Here is a 21,067-nt window from a genome sequence, read left to right as displayed (position 1 = left end):
TTTTTAAGACCAAACACACGTTTGTAAAACTCTTACATACATTCAAACATCACTCTGCTTTGCCCTTTGACTTCAGGAGTCATTATGAAACACCAGGACAGGAAGCATTTAACACAGTCCAAACATCAGGCTGTGTGCACTAAGCATCAGGCTCTGGTCCCCAATATCTCCAGGTACAAACTTCAGTAGCTGCTCTCACTGAGTTATCAATTTGATCAGCATCACAGTACTCTATTTATTATTTATTATCCAAAATGCATAGGTAACCTTTAAGAGCTGCTGATATGCAAACCAGCTAATTTGATTATTTTTTTTAGACAACAACAAAACCAGTACTGGTGACTAAAGTAATCAAAAACAGTACTTCGGTACAGTGCTGCTGTGCAGTCAGTTGATGCACCAGCTGCTGTTTTGTGAATGAAGTCCATGATTGTAACTGTATTATAAACTCTTGTGCAATGGGAGATCTATCTGTAGATGACCCTGTGACCCGAGTTGTGTTCCATAGACCATGTCTTTTAGGAAACATCATAATGGAATTACAGCAGGAAATGTCAAAGAATGTTTAAACTGATGGGAAATGATTACATGGTAGTGTGTGATGGTTAGATTGGATGCTTTGTGCTGAGGGCCTCTCTGCCTCCCTCTGCTGGTCTGTCTCTCTTTCTCTGCATCTCTGTTTCTCTCTCTCCGTGTCACTGTCTCCTCTCTCCTCTCTCTTGCTCTCTCTCTCTCTGTCTCTCAATTCATTTTCAACAATGTTTTATTGCCATGAAAGTAACAAGTTAGATTATTGCCAAAGCAAATTAAAGGGGAAAGCAGAAGTCGGTAGGGAAAGAAAAGAAAGTACATTATCTACAAAATAAATAATTAACGGTCATTAATCAAAAATACTCAACAACTGTAGAAAAAAATTAATTACTCGTAGCCCCTTAGGCTGTGACATGATACTATGAACCTTGCTGCTATAAGTATAGCAGTATAATCCGCCCATTTTTCTCTCCCAAGATACAGGGTGTTTTTTCTTTATTACTGCAAACTAGAAACTCAGGGCAGATGCTGTTTATATAGAATGGGTTTCTAGTTCATTCATAATTGAGACACACAAATATGAGGCACTTTGAGACACTCAGTTAGGAATTGCACCTGTGTCTACCACTCCCAGTTGGCAGTGGGAGTACAGCCTGTTCTCTCTAGCAGCCAACTCTGCCTATAATGGCCAGGTTCAATAACCAGGCTGTGCTCACTGTGTTGGTATATTGATAATGCTTTCCTTTTTTGTCCTTGGTTGTAGTCAGAAAATATACTAATATTATAGTGTAAAATTATAGCTATATAGCATTGAAGCTTGCTTTATTATTTTGGGGATTATTTCAAATAAATGATGGAGTGGTTTTTTGGTTCTAATTATGTTTGGAAGAGTATGTAGTTGTCCTGAAGCTCATTAGTGATTTGTATCCAAGTTGGTTTCAGCTGACTCTCTCTCTCTCTCTCTCTCTCTCTCTTTTTCCTTATTTCTCATTTCTATTGCTCTGTCTCACCCCGAGTTCAGCAAAGGGCCCTTCACACAGGGCCAGCTGGGTCACATGGCACCTGTCCCTTTTGGCAAGTGTTTCAGGGGTGCTGTAGCCCCCACGTAGGGTGTTCTCCTCCGCCAACAAACCCTCCAGTTCTGGGGTGGATCCACCTGTGACCAGCGTCCGGATCAATGTCAGAATGTTATCATTGAAGTATGTCTGTTAGAGAGTGAGAAACAGAAAGGGAGAGAGACAGAACATGAGCTTTTTACAGCATCTGATAAAATAAAATTTTTCATCACCCATGTGTGTGTGTGTTCTTGTTTGTGTACGTGTGTGTGTGTGTGTGTGTAAATACTCACAGCACTCATTAAAGAGTCGAGCACACTGACAGCAAATGCTGTCCCACAAGCAAAGGGCTGTGTGAGGTACAGCTCAGTGTCAGGGTCATCATCATCATCCTGGTCCAGGTACTGCACATTACCATCATTCACTATGAACGAACATACACACACACACACACACACACACAAAATGCAAACACACATACAATAATTTACACACAATACAAACACATATACAACACAAATGTAGTCATAGCTACCCATTATTACTAAATAAACATACAACACACACACACACACACTTATTTTTGATGCATTTCTTTATATTTGGTATTGACACTGATGCTGAAAAATCTGTGTAACCTTAATTTCAGAGTTTGATCTGCCAAATGATACATCAGTCAGGCTATATGGTACCAGAACATAAAGGAGGGAGAAAGGTGAGGGAAGTCTGACACACACACACACACGCACACACACACACACACACACACACACACACACACACACACACACACACACACACACACACACACACAACTAATTTACACAATACATACAATACATATACACAATACACCACTATACACATACACTCAAATGATCACCAATATCACCCAAACACACACAGGTGTGTCTTACCAAGTTCAGTGATCATAGGGATTGAGGTTCCATTGCTCCTATCCTGTATCACACACACTGAGTTTTGGAATCTGTCTGCTTTAGCTAGTGACAAAACACACACACACAAAACAGAAACTCAGTGGTCAGATATCTGAAAGATTTAGCTAATGTCTGTTCGTACGAATTTTTGCAATATATGTATGTTTTTTCAATTTGTATGAGTGATCATGTACATTGTTTCAGTTTGCATGTGTATTTGTGTACAATGTGTTTGTCAGTTTATGTTTGTGTACAACAAGCATGTTTATCAGTCTGTATTTGTATTCAATAGATATGTATATGTGTTTCTGTGTACAATATATGCATGTTTGTGTACAATACAGCCATGTTTGTCAGTTTGCATGTTTGTATGCAATATGTGTGCTTGTCAGTCTGTGTTATTTACAATATATGTGTTTATATGTCAGTTTTTATGTTTCTGTACAATATGAGTTTTACTTTTTTTGTTTATGTGAATTATTTGTATGTTTATGTCAATTTCTATGTGTGTGTTTTTTGGGGGGGGGGCAGAATGAGTGTACTACATAGATCTTTAATAGAAAAGAAACACAAGAATTTAGTGCACAAGAGCATCAGGTGAATTTGCAATTTGTGAAGTGACACTCAATGAAATATTAGGTGTACTGTATTTATGTTCACCTTGTATGTATAATTTTGACCCTCAAATTTTAAATTTGCACACAAAATTATTTTTTATTTACCATGATGTATGTAATAAACTAATTCTGCCCCACAAAAGAAATAAAAAAACAAACATTGAAAGCAAAGTAATTGAAAGCCCAATGTTGCCATAACATTAATTTCTGTGATGAGTCTATGTACATTTTTGACCACAACTGTATATGTGAATGTGTATAATACACGCATTTTTGTCATTCTCTATGCGTGTTTGTGTGCATGTTTGGATAAAAGCGTCAGGTAAATGTAATGCAAAGTGACTTACGATTATGATTGAGTATAACTTGAGCAACTGAGGGTTAAGGGCCTTGCTCAGGGGCCCAACAGTGGCAACTTGGCAGTGGTGGCGCTTGAACCAGCAACCTTACAAACACATGTGAAGTACGTTAACCACTGAGCTACCACTGCCCACACTGCACGTGTGTGTGTGTGTGTGTGTGTGTGTGTGTGTGTGTGTGTGTGTGTGTGTGTGTGTGTGTGTGTGTGTGTGTGTGTGTGTGTGTGTATACATGTGTGTGAACTTTGAGATGAGGTTCGGATTTCCTCTAGTGGGACCTGTGCTAACAGCTCAGCACTATGCTACTTGATTGGCATTCACCAGAGTACACCAGAATTAGTAGGTCCACCACTGGTATCCCGTTGTCTTCATAGATGAGAGTAGGTTCACAATGAGCACATGTAGCACACATGAAAGAGTCTGGAGATGCTGTGGTGAGCTTTATGCTGCTTGCAACATCATCCAGCATGACAGGTTTGGCATTATGATAGCCAACGACACCCTTACTGCAATTAGGTACCAGGATGAAATCCTCAGAGCCACTGTCAGACCTTGGGCTGGTGCAGTGAGCCCTGGATTCTTCCTGGTGTGGAACAATGTGCAGCCTCATGTGGCCAAAAGTAGGCAATTCCTGAATCATGAAGGCATTAATGCCATTGTCAGGTCCCCAGGACAGCATCTGCCATCTCATCAGGAAAATGCCCAGATGTTGATAGGAGTGCATACAGGCACTTGTGGGCCATACACACTACTGAGTCACATTATGAGTTGCCATGATGAATTTCACACAATCTGGATCAGCCTGTGATAAATCTTTTTCTACTTTGATTGTTGGTTTGATTTTTTGTTCCCTTATTTTTTTTAGCCCTATACTAGTGGCTATGTACTGCATGTGTTTACTATTCCTTTATCTTTAGATTATGTATTGTACTTTAGTATGTGTGAGCTGTAGTGTGTTGTGTTTGTGTGTTTCTGTGTTTATTGTGTGGGTGTGTATTGCACCGAGCTCTGTGATGATGGGGATGTTGCCTTCCATGGTAACTGCCTGTCTCATCAGGCCATGCACGGGGCTGTTCTCAGCAGAAGAGCGGTCCACACCTGGAGGAATGAAGCCTGCACACACACACACACACCCACACCCCACAATATCACACAGAACTGTCAAACCTCTAGGTCAGAGTAGGGCTTTTTGTGCACATATTTGTAGATATAGTGCATGAGTGCATGCACTGGTTCTTAAGTGTGCATGTGTGAGTATGTGTATTTGTGTCTGTGCCTGTGTCTGGGGGACAGGGGGGTGTATTGGGCGGGTGTCAGTACCATGGGAGTTCGCCTGCAGAAGACCTATGGTGTCATCAAACTGCATGGATTTGATGTTGAGTGAGGCCAGGATGCACTCCTTATCCTGCATTGACGTATCATCTACAGTATTCTGATTGGCTGAGATGATGACACACATGTCACACAGGTTGATGTTGACAGCCCTCAGATTCGCTCTGCTTAGAGGAGAGCCCTTCACATACACATAAACAAAGTCAAAGTCAAACACTGATACAAGGTAAGCACTTTTATAATTTCACTGCTGATCTTTGAAATAATTTAATTCAGCTATAATTAAATAATAATTTAACTTCTGTCATAAGTCAGTTCAGTTATTACCATTTGTAATAACTCAATTGTAGCATTGATCTTTGTAATAATGTGAGGTACGGTGTAAATGCAACTAAACCTTTTATTTTAAACTGAAGTAGTAGACTGACATGGCACAGGAAGGACTTTATTCAGAAAGATACTAGTCTGCTCATAACTCCCAAATGTTAATACAGCTAAGGCACTTCAGATCGAATCCAATGCTCTCAGTTGGCGTGGACTCACGGGTAAGATGGAGACTTTGGGGAAGTTGCTGAGTGTATCCCACTCCCTCTTTAGATAGTCCAGTGAGCCCACAAAGACGATAGGCTTCAGCTCATGATAGTGGAAGTTACTGGCTCTGAGAGGCATCACCAGGTTCCTCAGGCCCACCAGAGCTGACTTCATATCACCAAAGATGCACACCACCACATGGCCGCTTAGAACTGTCATTGAGGCTTCGCTGCGGGTCTGAGGGAAAGAGAAATTAGCATCGTTAGCCACCACAAACAGCTGTTAGCCATGACTAACCTAGCTCTATTTGTTTTTACTAAAACTGTTGTGTTAGCTATGACTAAAACAGCTGTTAAAAAGCCATTAACTATGACTAAAATCATCCGTTAGCCGTAACCAAAACAGCTTTTTAGCAACAACTAAAACAGCTCTATTACGCATAACTAAAATAGCTCAATTAATTAGTTACAACTAAAGCAGCTCTGTTAGCCACATCTTAAATAGCTCTGTTAGCTATGAGTAAAACAGTACTGTTAGCTATGAGAAACAGTTCTGTTAGGTATAAAAGAAACAGCAGTTACTATAACCAAAACAGTTCTGTTGGCCATAACTAAAACTGCTCTACTGGCTATAACAAAAACAGCCGTAAGCTAAAACTGAAACAGCAGTTCACTATGAGCTTTTTTAGTTCTAACTAAAACAGCTGTTAGCTAGATCTGAAACAGCTGTTTTAGCCATGCTTTATTAGAGATAAGCAATAGTATACACCAGTATCGATGAGTATGACTTCTCTGTGCATTAGATTACAGCAGTACTCACCAGTACAACCTTCTCTATATCTTTGTAGGGGCACCAGTGGAACATTCCTGTGGAGTCGTACCGCTTCACGCTGTCGTCCATCATCTCCACCAGGTGTCTGGGGACCAGCAGTGGTTCATGTCATGAAGAAAGGGAGAAAAAGTTAAATTATTGTGATGGTGGTGGGGGAAGCACACCACCTCTACCACCAGTGGAAGAGGTGCAAATGTATTTCCTTCTTTTCAGTTGGTTTAATCCCAGTTGTAGGGATTCTGCTAGGAAAGACATTATATATTATGCTGTTAGGCCACATGCAAACATGCGTATGCATGCACGTACACACAGTTTCTCTCTTTTTCTCTCTGTTCTGATCTCGCGCTCCTAATCACCTTCAGTGTCTCTTTCTTTGTGCTATTTATTTCTACTTTGCTGAGTGAAATCTTGAATTCATCTCCTTTTGTGAGAAGGACACAAATGTTTCCCATTCATTCCATAAATGCATTCTATAATTCAGCAGCAGCTCTTTCACTGGTCAGAGTCCATAAACTTAGGTGTACTGCCTGCAGGGATGCAAAGTGATGACAATAGGTGTGTGCGCACACAGCTACACCCACACCCAAACACTCAGGCAAGCAGGCACGCGCGCGCACACACAGTGTTACCTTGTGTTTTGTGGAGAAGAGTTGATTGAATCCCTCAATCCTTCATTCTGCTGTTTTTTCTTAGATGACAGAGGAGACTCTGCCTCACCTGGGAAGTCACAGGCATCAGTTTGGCCTAAAGTCACTACACTAACCTGCTTCTATGACCTGCACAGCGAGAACAAGGAACTTTAGAACCCCATGGAATTGTGGGCTGTCACGATCTTATGAATGTCACCATTAAATATCTGCTTTTTCTAATACAAATTAGCAGATAAATTGTTAGAATTGCTAATACTTCCAAAGCAACTTTTTAGGTAGCTGATAAAGGAAGGACCTCTGTCCAAAACATCCTGTGTCTCTGGAAACCTTGTGTATTTCACTGAAATACACATGCACACGCACACACATGGACGTAATTGGTTAAGAGGTTTATGGTGCAAGTTTGTTTCCATGTTTTCAGGGGAATTCTCACTTGCTTCACTGCAGCCAAAGAAGAAAGGTCTGAAACAGTGAGTATCATCATCAGAGAAGTGTACTTAAGTAGCGAAGACATATTAAAAACAGTTTATTTCTGTAACTTATTCATATTTCTTCCTTGGAAAACTGACATTTTAGAAATTTGGATATATTGTCAGCGTCATCATTTTCGCACAGCTGACATACAGATTAGAGTTTAGTTTGTAAGCAGTCTAGCTAGTTACTCCTATGAATAACTTGTAACACTGATTATGTTCATGTAGATGAGGAAAGATCATTGGATAGATCATCTATCAAATAACATTTTTTTTGGTCCTGTTCAATCTTTTTTGATTATACACTGACAAATGGCAGTAGCTAGTCAGCTAACTAACAAATGTTACCAAAACCAGGCCCGGGTGGCTAGCAAGCTGTGTTGGACCTCGACAAGGAAATCTAGTCAGGTTGTTTCATCTGATGCTATGCATCTCAACATGTTTCACTCCATTTATAACTGTGTAGCTACCTACATATTTTGTGAATATGCTTGAAATCCTCTCAGAAATTAGCTTGTTAGCTCTAGTTTTATATAGATAGCTAGCTACATTTGAACATTACAATGAAGTAATATGGTTCACTAGTTAGATATACTACCACTAGCAAGCTAACCTACCATAAGAAATTATCAGTTACATGGTTGAGATTTACAGCTAACTAAATATTTTTGCTTCTATCTGTATTCATTGCCAACAAAATTGGCCCAAAGTCTGCCTAATTTGGCGACCTATTTTTTTTTTTGTGTCAGATTTTGGGTCACTTTCTTGTTATCTTGGTTTATTCAGTGTTCTTATGCCTCGCTTTAAAATGAACCTTCAATATTAACATGAAAGTATCTATTCCTCAATGACCGTGTTTACAATATAATATTTAAGTTATTCAAAATGCTTTTGTTTTTGTATATCCTCACAGCAAATCTAGTCTTACATTACATGTAAAATAGTTATTAAAAGTCTTAAATTTGACTTGGGGGTGCCTTCAGACACCCTGTTGATATGCCCTGATCAGTACTCTGAACACTGTGAATTGATCACGCCAATCCACACAGTTAACAACATCTTAAATGCACTTTCAGCAACATTAAAAACTATTATTTTCTCATAAATTATGAGTACCTGAAAAATTACATCATGGATAGTGTTCACAACAGTGCAGCTATGACATATCTATATGTCATATCTGACAGACAGTACCAGTTAAACATTTGTATATACCTGACTACATGTGTTTTTCAAAATCTTAAAACATTTTTAAAATATAAAAATTATAATTTTAACTTTTTAAATTTAAACTTAATATTTTATATATATATATATATATATATATATATATATATATATATATATATATATATATATATATATAAAGGTCGTTTCCAAAAGTTGTTTTTCTTTTCTTTTTTTTTAGCTTTAGCTACTCTGCCAGTAAGTGCTCAGAATATGGTGGAACTTCTTCCAGACTGTTGGAAAAAGGGGCTACATCATGAAACTATCTTAGAGAATGCCATGCGTGTGCAAAGTTGTCCACAAACCAAAAGAGTCTGAAGAATAGTTACTTGGTTTCTATTACATCTGTGGCATACCAACACTACAGTTTATAATCTTAAAACTAATTCCAATATTGCCACCAGGTCGCGCTAAAGTGTCAGAACACTGTCTACAGGGGAAGAGCAAGTACAAACATTTACCTGGTGATGGTGTTTAAGATACAGTAATCCATAGACAGTAAATGATTAAGTTTAAAAAACTAAATAAATAAAAATATAACCACATAACTATAAGTATTATTCAGATTCATTCTAATTAATTGTTTAATACATTAAAAGTAGGATTTAGAATAAATCCCTTTCCTGCATTACTTGTGTAGTGTTAATGTATAAGCATTAGAATGCTGGTGCTATTCAGTGCTTTATTTACCTGTAATAATTAACTGTGTTAAATATACAATTATATTTCTTATTCTTTTTTCATAAGAAGGATGAAAGTTTTCAAGTACTTGCACTTCATAATGAAGCTGCCTACTTTATCTGGAAGGCCGAGATCCCTACTGCTAACCATATTCAGGCCAACAACTCTCAGAACCACTCATCCCAATACAATAAGGAGGCAAGAGGTTGGAGAGATAAACAATGTTACGCAAAGGAGAGTTAACACCAGTTGCATGATTGTCAGTAATATGGCAGCAAATAAATTCGTAATCACAACCTAGAACAAATAACCACAGTAGGTAGAAACAGCATACACAAACTAATGCCAAGCTAAGATGTACTGAGACTCTAGGTAAATGTCTAAGTACACAAAGCTTGCCTCCAAATCTTTAACAAAGGACTGTCTACCTGTTGCATGAGTAGACAAGGCCCCCTCCCTACCATTATCCACCATTAGGGTATATTTTGTGGGCTGGGGGAAGAAATAAGTGAGGACATATCAGCTTCTATCTTTTCTATTTCTTGTGTTTCAGTCCTACAATTCCTACATACCCTTGTTTGAAAGGTAATGCCCAGAATAGCTGGAAGATGATCTGAAAATCAATGTTTAGCTTGATTGGAAATTCGCATCATATGTCCTGACACATAGTCCAAGGTCAGTCAGACTTGCAACTTTAATATAACCGGCAAAACATAAGTCACCACCAAGCCCATATCACACAGATCTTTGATGGAATTCACATTTCATGAAATTAATACTGTTCACCTAGTGGACTCTTCAGACACCAACAGAGCATTCACATCTGGCCCCACATGCTCCATCTGTAGTATTGTCCTTTTTAGATTTTTTTTTTTACTGTTTACTACACCACAACATAAATCTAACAAGAAAAATGTAGAAAAATAAATAAAAAAACATAATAGGCAAGAGATATATTAGCTATATATTACTTTAGAAATCTAAAATGAATTAGATTCACTTCCAATACACTCTTGAATAGACAAACAATGGAATCACATTCAAAGATGGTATGAAGTTTATTTTGTTAATAAAAATAATTTAGCTTTTTCAAGTGAAGAGAACCAGAAAAAGGCCAATGGAAAACTGGGCCAAGTTCCACTAGGTGGAAGCTTGTGGGCTGAAGGGTAATAACACATAAATAACTACAGAGTAAACAGAGGGAAAAATAACTTACTGGATTTGACATATCCATTATAGTTACTTTTAGCTGCAAAAAAGACAAACAAAAAATGTTGTCAAGTGTAATGTGTTGTTAATGAACTGATGAACAAATGATTACACTGGAACAAATAAGCAAGTCACAGACATGACAAAAATCAGATTACAGCCCAGTTGAGACCCTTTAAAGTCCCCAGCAGAAGACCTGTCCTTAAAAGTGCCTAATGGTTATGGACAAATTCATGAGAACCCAGGCAGCCACTGTTAATCAAAATGAGATATTGAGAAAACCATGAAAATGAGACCACAAGGACAGAACAATAGAACACTAGCTAACATTGTTGTTGTTTTTTTTGTTTGTTTTTGCTTAAGAAAGTGATATATAATATACAGGAACTTTTTTGTAACCTGTGAAAATTATGACCTTTTATGACCTGACCTATTATTTGATTTATCACTGCAAATCCTGGGTGTTCGAAGCAATCACATTGCAGAAATTTGCCATGTTAACAATTAACCCAACTTTGGTTAACAAAGCCAACTTGCTGGGTTTTTTAATCTCATCTTCTAAATATTATTATCATTAATCAACTGGAAAAAAATTAGAATACTATTTCTTCTAGTTTTATAGCTAGAACCACCAAACCTTCTAGAAACCTTCATATACACGAACAAATCACTTTTCATCCCACTGTCAAATCTGAAGATACAGCCACCAAACCTGCTGTACAGTGAAATCCACAGAATCAAGAATCGATTGAAAGTTCTTTTTTAAAAAAATGTATATTTTTATTTCATATTTTGAAGTGAATACTGAAATCACCAATGATTATTGCCTTGTCCATTTATTAATAGTACTATACCTGATAAAAGTCTGGGAGGGTTACGGGATTGGGGGGGGGGGGGGGGGGGGATATGGTAATTAACATAAACAGCTGTCATTTTCATGGCTCAAGATGAGTCAGTCACAATAGAATAAGTAATTAAAAAGAGTGAACCTTGATTTTTGAGAACACATCTTTCTTTGTCATATACTGTGGCAATATCACCTCTCAAACCATTTAGATGGGGGTTATGAGCATTGCTAAAGCCACAATGGCAGGATTCATTCAGAGCCATGTATGGCTCTAGTCTAACAAGGTTTCTGCGTAACAGAGCATAAAAGTAATATGAAGCTCACACTAATGTGTATTATCTAATGTGTATTATCGAAGGAAGCATGGATTTGTGTGTTAAAAAACAAAACAGTTGTAGAGGTTACCAAGGCCTTTGAATAAATTATAAATGAAAATATAGCTTTGAAAAAACTACAGTTTTTAAACAAAGCTTTTCAGTTATTAATAAAAAGATATAGGCTAACACTGTAGAATTGACTACAAGTACAGGTCAAAAAGCATTGGTGTGTGAGCAGTTTAGCAAAACTTTGAAAATTAGGATGTGGCAGTACTTTACATCACTCAATACATTATTGAACAATGTAGCAATTCTCACTCCTTAATTTCCCAAGAGTCTGGCAGTTCTGTTTCAAATGAGAAAAGCTGATCATTGAGCCAATTTAAACCTTATTCTAGGAAACATCCCTGAGGCTGAATCTAATAAATTATTTTTAAGGTAAAGTCTAACTTTGGAAAGATGTGACAGCATCAACATATTTTCACAGAATGTGGTTTATTAGTCAGCTAATGTACCTCTAAGTAGGGAGGACACATGCATAATGACAAATCTGTGTTAAGTACCCACCTCTGAAGCAATAAGAAGGATGTCAGAGAGAATACTGACTTTTTCCAGATAGCATGTAATTCAGTACTGTTTGAGGGAACGCAGTTCTCATGCCCAGATGTCAGAAAAAGATGGATACCTTGGAGTAACAGTAATAGTGATTATTCTTTCCTGTGTTTGTGTCTGACCCATGTTTTAATAAAAAAAAAAAACACGAAAAAACACGTGTCACATACCAACACCCACTCAAAAACTGGCATCTTCATCTGTTCTTGGCAGCAAAGAGCATTAAGGTAAATAACCATTCAGTCAGGACTTGTGACCTGCATGTAATTACTACATATGTGCAACCCACCATATAGGAAGCATGAATATAATTATGTGACAAATTCCAGCAATTTGATCACTTCAAATACACAAGAGTTCTGGTGATAATTATATGACACAGGTCAGGCCATGAAAGATCACAAAACAGAAGAATATTATTCTATTATATAACATAGGAAAGATTTTTCTTGGTAATAGTGAAACCTTGTTTAATTTCAGCACCACATTTGAATGTCATTATTTGTGTTAATCCCTAAAATGAAAACAAGATTAGTGTTAGTGACATTAATGTGTCATCATCTGAATGCCTGTCTCACCCAGAACATAGTTACAACATGCAGAAGTAACCCAAAGCCCATGGCACATACAGGACGCCAAGAAGTACAAATGTGTCAGAACAACAGCTGCAACAACCACAACGTCATGTACACTGCACAGGAGCAGCAGGTGAAGCAGGAGACGGCGGAAGACTTACAGGAACGCAAAGTTGCCAAGTTATCACTAAGAGAGGTAGGAGAGAGGGGAAATGCATGGGGTGGCATCTCTGCACTTCTACAGACACTGCGGGAGATACATGAACAGCCTTGCTCCCCTTCGCTGCAATCTAAACAGCCCGTCAGGCGCACCCGGCGAATGCTGGCCTTCTTGGCTGGAGTTGAGAGTGAAGGAGTGGAAAAGGAGAGTAGCAAGTTAATAGCACAGCAGGACAATCTATAGAGGGGTCTAGTAGGCCCTGAGGCACACCTTCAGAATGACTGAAGAGTTCCAAGAGTGACAGTATGCAAGTTTTGTTTAGTGTTACTATTAGAACAGTGATACATTAATGAGAGTAAAGTCATGTTTTATTCTTCAGACTGGTGTAGGGCAACATGGAACTTGGTGCAATGCAGCAAGAGAAATGTAACGACGTGTTTAATAGTCAAAGACAAACATCATCGCTTTTTGGGTGACTTTCTCTCTCCTACTTAGGTTTGCACAAGTTTTTAAGCCTTAATGCATCATGCACATGTAAAACAGAACATGCATGACAGCAGTGCCACAGATTTATCTGCTGTTGGTTTGTGAGGTTCAGGAGTATGGTCACCATCAATAAGTGAATATGGTTGCCCTCTAGTGGGTGGTTTAGAAGAAACCCTTGCAGTAAGACTGAACGTAAAGGGCTTTATTAAAAATTGTAGTGATTCAGACTTAATAACATGGGATTAATTTTACTGTGTTTTTGAGTGTCAAAATATAATTGAAAAAGGGATTTACAACTCAGGTATGTTTTCTGTTATCATGGAAAGGCCCATGAGTGTATAGGGTGCACGAAAATGCAGTAATTATACTGAAACATGCAATGTCTAGTATCAATCTGGTTCACACTACAGACAGAACCAGAGTTTACTCACAATACGTCACTAATGGAAATCAATGTAAAGATCAAGTTGCTCCCATGGCAGCAGAAAAGGAGGAACATATCAAGTGTTAATAAATTAATACTTTTACAGAATTCCTTAAAAAGACCTTAAAATTCCTTTAAAATTTGTTAAAAGAAAAAAGCCCCAAACAGAGATATCACTAAACCAAATTACCCCACAGCAACCCGACCCCGCCAAAAAAAAAACCACAACAACAAAACAAGACATAAATTTAATTACACATGTATGCATTACCATGCAGAAAGCACAGCTTTTATACAAACTCCCTAAAGGGAAATGAGAACTGTAACACCTCTGATATCAGGACATATCTATTCAGCCACTATGTGAGTAAATACAGAACAGGCAACCCACATGGTTTTGAGCTGCATGAGGAAGCCATTTCCTAAATGTTCATCTACGTTTGGAAAGGTCCCACTGGTGCAGTGGAAAGCCATGGAAAGGTTCCAGTGGTGCAGAGGGCAACGCAGGACAAAAAGTACCAAAAAAACAGAAAAGGCAGCATGCCAAGATCTCTGAATCTGTACAGCCTGATTTCAGTGAGGGGGGATTTAAAATCACATCTCATGCAGGGCTTTTACCACAAATTATGGTGACAGATGTGCTCTTGTTATAACAGGCACTGTTTCTGAGAACTTACTTTGCTTGCATCCACACTTCTTGATCAGTTTGGGGTCTGAGATGTCATCATGGCAAGCCTTACAGTACACTGAGGCCCTAAGAAGAGGAAAATAACAGCATGGTGTGATTTAAAACAGTGATGTGTAGTAATGTGTAGAGATATTGAGCCTCCTGTAATGCTGAATATTTGATGAGTTGTAGCGTTTTAGGACGTATGCTTCAGGTACAGCCTCATTCTGTATCTCTCTCCTTGTCTCTCTCCCAGTGTCTCCCCCTCTCTGCTTGTCTCTCTCTTTTGTCTCTTTATCTTTCTACCAGTCTCTCTCTGTCTCCCTCAATTCAATTACGCTTTATTCGCAAAAATCTTAAAAGTTAAATTACTGACAAAGTAAATTACCATAAACAAAAAGGCAAAATAAAGAGGAAAAGCACAAAGGACAGTACATAATTTAGAAAATAATTAACAATTATTAATCGAAAATATTGACCAACTTAAAAATTACTCATTGTTCATTAGACAAGATGCCACAAATCTTGCCACTTGCATAATTAGCCGACACCTCTCTCCATGACAGGACAGTTTTTCTAGAAATGCAGGGGAGATACTTCAAATGAGAATGGGTTTCTATTTCATATTTGGGACACTTGGGTAGGAACTGCAGCTCTGTCTCCACCACTTCCAGGTGGCAGTGGGAGCACAGCTTGTCCTCTCTGTGAAGCCAGGTCTACCTATTATGGGCAATCTCAATGGCCAATGTGTGCTCACTGAGTCTACATTGCCAGCATTTTACTTAGTTTGTCTTTAATTGTGGTCAAATAGGCTGCTAATGTCTAATCTTGCCTTGTGATCATCCACATAGAGTAGGCATTTAATGGTGGTGTCATCTATCGTGATGCCAGGTCTTTTATTACACTGATGATTTATTTAGCCAGTTTATTAATGTCTGTGTTAAACAGTGTAGGACATAGGTAGCAGCCCTGTCACTCTTCTGTGGTCTTGACGTTCATTAAATTGGCAAATTTGATTTTTGCTTAGAGCATTGTTCCCATTAGAAAGCTTAGAATTCTTGTGTTGAGAAAGGCACATAAGAGCTGTTTTTCTTATGCTGTTTCAATCACTGATGTCTCTGTAGGTAACTACAAATGTTTCTTTAGGCAAACTGATCTTGAATATGAGCCTTTCACTCTCTAATCTTGAGAAATATATTTAAAGCAAATTTTAAAGTTTTAGGGTAAAATTCTTTTTAACATTTATTTAAAGGGGAAGTTTACCTTTTTCTACATAATCACATATGATTTCTAGTCACCTCAGATAGCTTTTATGCCAGTGTGTACAGTTGTAATTTTTTTTTCAGCAATTTAAATTATAATCTGATGAATGACTCAGTATGCCAATTGACTAGTCAGAATCAATTTCCTCAAAAGATTTTTAAAGACACAAAACAGTAAAAGCCTTAGTGTTATGTCTTTAAATAAGATGTACTTTTACTTGCAGTGTTTTCTTTGCAATGATCAACAAATTCAACAAACTCAAAATTCCTTTCATGAAAAAGTAAGTCATTACTAAGAACATTTGTGTCTATCAACTATTTGCATCAGATTATGTGTACAGTGTGTTTAATACAGATGCTGAAACTGAATATTTTTTATTCCTTTTCACTAATTATTTGAGCAATTTATATAATGATTATCTTAAGTGCCTAGACATCAGCCTATGCATGTTTAGATGTGCTTTAAAAGGTGAAGTTCCCCTTTAAAATGCCATTGGTACCATTTACCATTTCTCTTTCTTTACCTCTTTACTTCTTTGGCATCACCGGCGATGAAGATTCCCAGTGTTTTATCTTGCAACTTCACATGTTTTCCTGGATTAATCATCATACTGCAACACAAATACACCACACAAACACAAATACTAGTTCAGAGAAACCAACCATTAGGTTTTGTCTTGCATGTGTGATATTTCACTAACATATGAGCTTGAGAAAGCAACCATGAATGGATTAGGTTTTGTCTTGCATGTGTGAAATTCCCCAGGATCATCTTAGAGGATCAGCGTAGTGGGTAGGGAGAGCTTTTCTAGATCCCTTCATTTCACAGTAAATATTTCAAGAGAATTTAGCAAATCACACACATTGTAGCTGATTTCACAGCATGGCATGATCAAGTTCAAAGCAAACGTACTATTCATCACATAACTAGGCTAAAATCACTGAATACGCACATTCAAAAAGAACAAGTTCACTCACTTGACATTTCTCTGATCAGACTTGAACTCAATGGCTATCAGCAAGAGATTTAGTTTCACAAAGCACAGCCTGCAAGGAAAAAAACAATGAGCATTTCTAAAGAGAAAGTGATGTCCAGAAGTGATGTTTTATATAACAGAACAGAACAGAATACTTACTCACAAACCTCAGGGAATGATAAACCCACAAAGGCACTAGACAAGTAATCTGTGTACATTTCTTGGGATACTCCTTCCAGATAATACTTCTGCCATATATCCTCTTCAATCTCCAAAGAGCAGAGTTTATATTCAAGTCATGTAATATTGAGTTTAAGTATCAAATCATATAATATTGAGCTTGTGATGATAGAGTCCCAACTGATTTATATTTCCCTAAATCAGAACACCCTGCTGCAGATAGTTCAGCTACACAGTACATTCTTCGAGTGTTTAAAGGTGGTAAAACAATCGACACTACAAACATTCAAGCCTCATCAGTGGTAGATCTATACAATCCATCATACCTACATGACTACAGCAACTTTAAGAATTGCACATCGGTCCATTTTACATGCTTGCCTTTGACTGCTTCAATTTTTAATTTAACACGGGACTCAATCAACTGCACAGGCTTTTCTAATCAAGCCTTAGATGAGAAAAAAGTTTTGAAAGCACCAGGTCTAAAGCAGGAGGACATACCTGAATGGAGGACCTCATGGAGAAGAGGTTGGCCAGCATGGTAGAGAGGCCCTGGGCCATGCAGCTCTGGGCAATGAAGCCCAGCTTCAGCTCAGCCAGGCAGATCGCATCATCACCCTCCCTCCAGTTCCAGCTGGGGATGTTCAGTAGGTGAGCCTGGTGAACCAGAAATTCACTTAGCACTGGCTACACACATACATGAGCACACACACATGCTACATGCATACAAACATGTATGACCATGTCCACACACAGGAGCCCTCAGCTTCTATTAACACACATGCTCATAAACATGCACATGCATAAACTCTTATCCATTGACTCATACATATACACATGCACACGTACACACAAGCAAACTTCAGCTCCTACCAATGTGTGTGTACATGCACACACAACACACACACACACACACACACACACACAAACTTCAGGTCCTATTCATGTATTGACACTGTTACTGGCTCCTCACCTAGAAGTCACGCTTTTACATGCACAAGCACTGGGTTTAATTATAGCCTGTGTATATAAACCTATATACTATCACCCATCTTACAGGTGCATTGTGTTGGTCTAGAGTTACAGACTCTGTGGTCTTGCACAGTTTACCAGATATCCTCTATCCCACTCATCACTGATCAGTTTCTGATCACGCATTTTTATACATGAAAAGGTCACTTATGGGTTGAGAATGGCTTGCCACCTAAAATACCCAGCCAACTGCAGGCCGGAGCAAAGCTGAAGGCCAAAAGGTGACTAAAACAAACTGCATGGCAAACAGATGAGTTAAAAGCTCTAACTGTAACAATCAGAAAGCTGTACACTGGATATATTTTCTAGACACAAATAAAGCCTTATATTGGACAATGTGGAAATACATTTACATTGATATGTTTAAATCCACAAAACCAACCCTTCTCCAACAGTATATTTATCAATATATCAATGGTTAGTGCTGTCTGAAAAGATGTTTTAGATTAAGATAATCTTTGGATACTGAGAGCCCTTGTAATGTGACATTCTCACCTTATTGTGATACTGCAGCATCTGGGTGATAATGCGTATCTTTGAATGGTAGTTCTTGATGGATATCACTCTAGAAAAATACACATGTAAAATCAGTAGTAAAAGTTACACAAGATGTTGGCCAGCATCTCTTTCTTGGAGATTTTGTTCTGGTAATAGACATATGAGACACCCAAATACCAATTCAAATCTACATTATTTAAAATTGGTTAGCATCTCTTACCTCATGATATTGGATGCATCCTCTGCATCAGGGTCTGAAGAGTATTTATTCGCTATAATCAAACAGGCATCTGCTAGTTCAATCTACAACAGTACGCAACAGAGAGATATGAAGTTTTAATGTTTGGTCGCAGTTGAGCCACATGCTGCCTGTAACTGTGGGTGTTTTTTACTGGAATAGCTGAATGAGTTGCTCTTTCCCTTAGTCTGCTACGTGGCTAAATGGCTGTGTGTCAAATCAGAGAGCCTACATGTCTGCCCTAATCACACAAAAGCCTTGAGCAAATCTACAGTACACAATGAACCTGGGAGGCGCAAACTGGCAGTACTGTCAAATGCACAGAGACTTACTAATGAACTGGGAACAGAGACAGTGAATTAGGAAAAAATAGTTTCTATTCTCTTCTAATAATTTATTTTATAATAGCTTCTATTACTTTATAAGCGTCAGGTTATAGGTTTTGCTTGGAGAAATAAACCTTAAAACATGCAAAAATGTCTATAGAACCTTAAAGCATTTTCAGTTTCTAACACCCAAGCAACAGTAAAATATATCCTGTAAGAAGCACACTTCCATACCTTGACTCGAGCAAGATCGTATGGATTTAGGACGGAACCCTGGAAGAACACCACCTGAGTGAAGTGGCGTTTGAATAAGGCTTCCAGCTCAAGATTAGGTTCAATACTGTAACGGACAAAACAACAGAGTACTGCAAATGGGGACACAAAAGAATACAGATGTGTCTGATTTCAGTAATGCACCTTAGGTCACAGCAGCCACAGCAATGACAAAATCTAGTTATTTTCTTCTTCTAACCTCTGTAATAACACAAGAACAAATCTCTGCTGGTAGGATTTTATTAGTTTTTATTTTTTTGTAAATTGGGTATGCTGTTTTATGTTGGACAGGCTTAGTATTTATATCGCTTACAATCTTACAATTTACAACATAGAACATCTTGCTGTCATAGAAAGTGTTATCAAATTGTAGCCATTGTAGCCAACGAATTCTTCCATTTTTCAAAGTTCCAGTGATTATCTTTTACACTTCTGTACAGTACTTACTTATGAAGAAAAACTATTTCTACATTAACATCATCCCTGTCCTCGTGTAGGAAGTCTTTCAGGAAGTTGGAGACACTTTCCAGAGTAATGTTGCCACACACCACAATATGCCTGGGAGACAAAATTAATGAACAATCAGATGGCAAACTGTTGTAAACAGCACCCTCTTGTTTTCAAAAACATTTAAAAGTAGACAGCAACACGAGTCATTAAAGTTCAATTACTCCAGTGACACATTGGCCACTTTTCTGGTAATCTCTCTGAAAATAATTTTTCTAGTGATTCTTCTAAACATTATGAAATGGCCATTATACACCTAATGGCCTGGATGTATCAGCAATTCTATACTAAATCTGTTTTAAACATGGCTGTCTTCATGTGGGGGGACCCATTCTATGAAGCATAAATAGGATTATTCAGGGGCTACAAAGCAATATGATTCTTCATCTCATGTGAAATATTCATAAATATTGTTTACTATTTTATGGTGTTAAAAATGGCTTACAGCTCCTTTAAAACTGCCTTTATGAACATTTGCTGGGCTGTAAAATCAGCTGAGACAATTTCCACTACAGTATATATGACATGGTGTGAACATGCTGCCTTGAGATTTCACTCTTCTACTCTCACAGACAGTCACATTAAGGAAACTCTGTAGATAATATAAGCATTATTTACTGGCACTGCAGTCTTATTAAATATACTACAGTGTGTATGTTATAGGTTGTATGTTGATTATGTCATACAAAATTTATGCTATGTGCCATGCTGGATATCCATTACAGGATTTATTTAGCATAACATGTGACAGATCATCTGTAAAAAATTCAGGCTCTTCTGGTTCCACTTAGTCCTCCTAAAACCATTTTCAAGAATCCAATGTGCCCAAATCAAAACAACCAATCAGATCCAGGGGGAGTGTCATGGTGCGTCAATCACTGCTCATGCACGTGCATGCTCTTGATCTGTCAAGTGCAAGTAGTAAGCAGCTTCAGGAGCTTTGCAAAGCAATTGCGGCTAAACAACCACCATCAATGAAGAAAATGCTCATCCCTCCTTTGCCAACAACAGTTTACTTGTCAAAGAAAAGTAGATAAGAAATAATTAAAATAAACACAAAATAAAGTAATTATAAACAACAGAATGGTTTTTCAGAGGTGGAAAGAGCTATGGGACATGAAATTATTTAAGCCTGATGCTGAGTTGGCCATATTTCTGCTTGACAGGTAGCTAACATTCCTCTAAATACTGAAATAAGTGTATGGTAGTTTATGGGTTTTTTTTTACTGAATTTCTGTAGATTACTTTGCAT

The 21,067-nt window shown here is 37.9% G+C and overlaps 1 pseudogene across 1 annotated transcript in view; it reads right to left on the bottom strand.

Annotated features, from left to right (window-relative positions):
- The window catches only part of LOC113589032 (calcium-activated potassium channel subunit alpha-1a-like), an 87,749-nt pseudogene that overhangs the window by 7,156 nt on the left and 59,526 nt on the right, over positions 1–21,067 (bottom strand). Inside the window, exons 10-28 of the transcript XR_014117179.1 lie at positions 19,756–19,866; positions 19,270–19,375; positions 18,692–18,774; positions 18,469–18,538; positions 17,443–17,598; positions 16,921–17,030; positions 16,763–16,831; positions 16,309–16,395; positions 14,533–14,609; positions 12,947–13,120; positions 10,442–10,474; positions 6,824–6,911; positions 6,183–6,279; positions 5,376–5,600; positions 4,821–5,013; positions 4,503–4,613; positions 2,504–2,587; positions 1,880–2,010; positions 1,542–1,736 (exon numbers count right to left, since the gene is read on the bottom strand). The product of XR_014117179.1 is annotated as a calcium-activated potassium channel subunit alpha-1a-like (transcript). The remainder of the gene's footprint in view (positions 1–1,541; positions 1,737–1,879; positions 2,011–2,503; positions 2,588–4,502; positions 4,614–4,820; positions 5,014–5,375; positions 5,601–6,182; positions 6,280–6,823; positions 6,912–10,441; positions 10,475–12,946; positions 13,121–14,532; positions 14,610–16,308; positions 16,396–16,762; positions 16,832–16,920; positions 17,031–17,442; positions 17,599–18,468; positions 18,539–18,691; positions 18,775–19,269; positions 19,376–19,755; positions 19,867–21,067) is intronic.

This window comes from Electrophorus electricus, chromosome 15 (assembly GCF_041902795.1).
Source record: "Electrophorus electricus isolate QZ-2024a chromosome 15, ASM4190279v1, whole genome shotgun sequence".
Taxonomy (NCBI): Eukaryota; Metazoa; Chordata; class Actinopteri; order Gymnotiformes; family Gymnotidae; genus Electrophorus; species Electrophorus electricus.
This window is presented reverse-complemented; position numbering and strand designations above follow the sequence as displayed.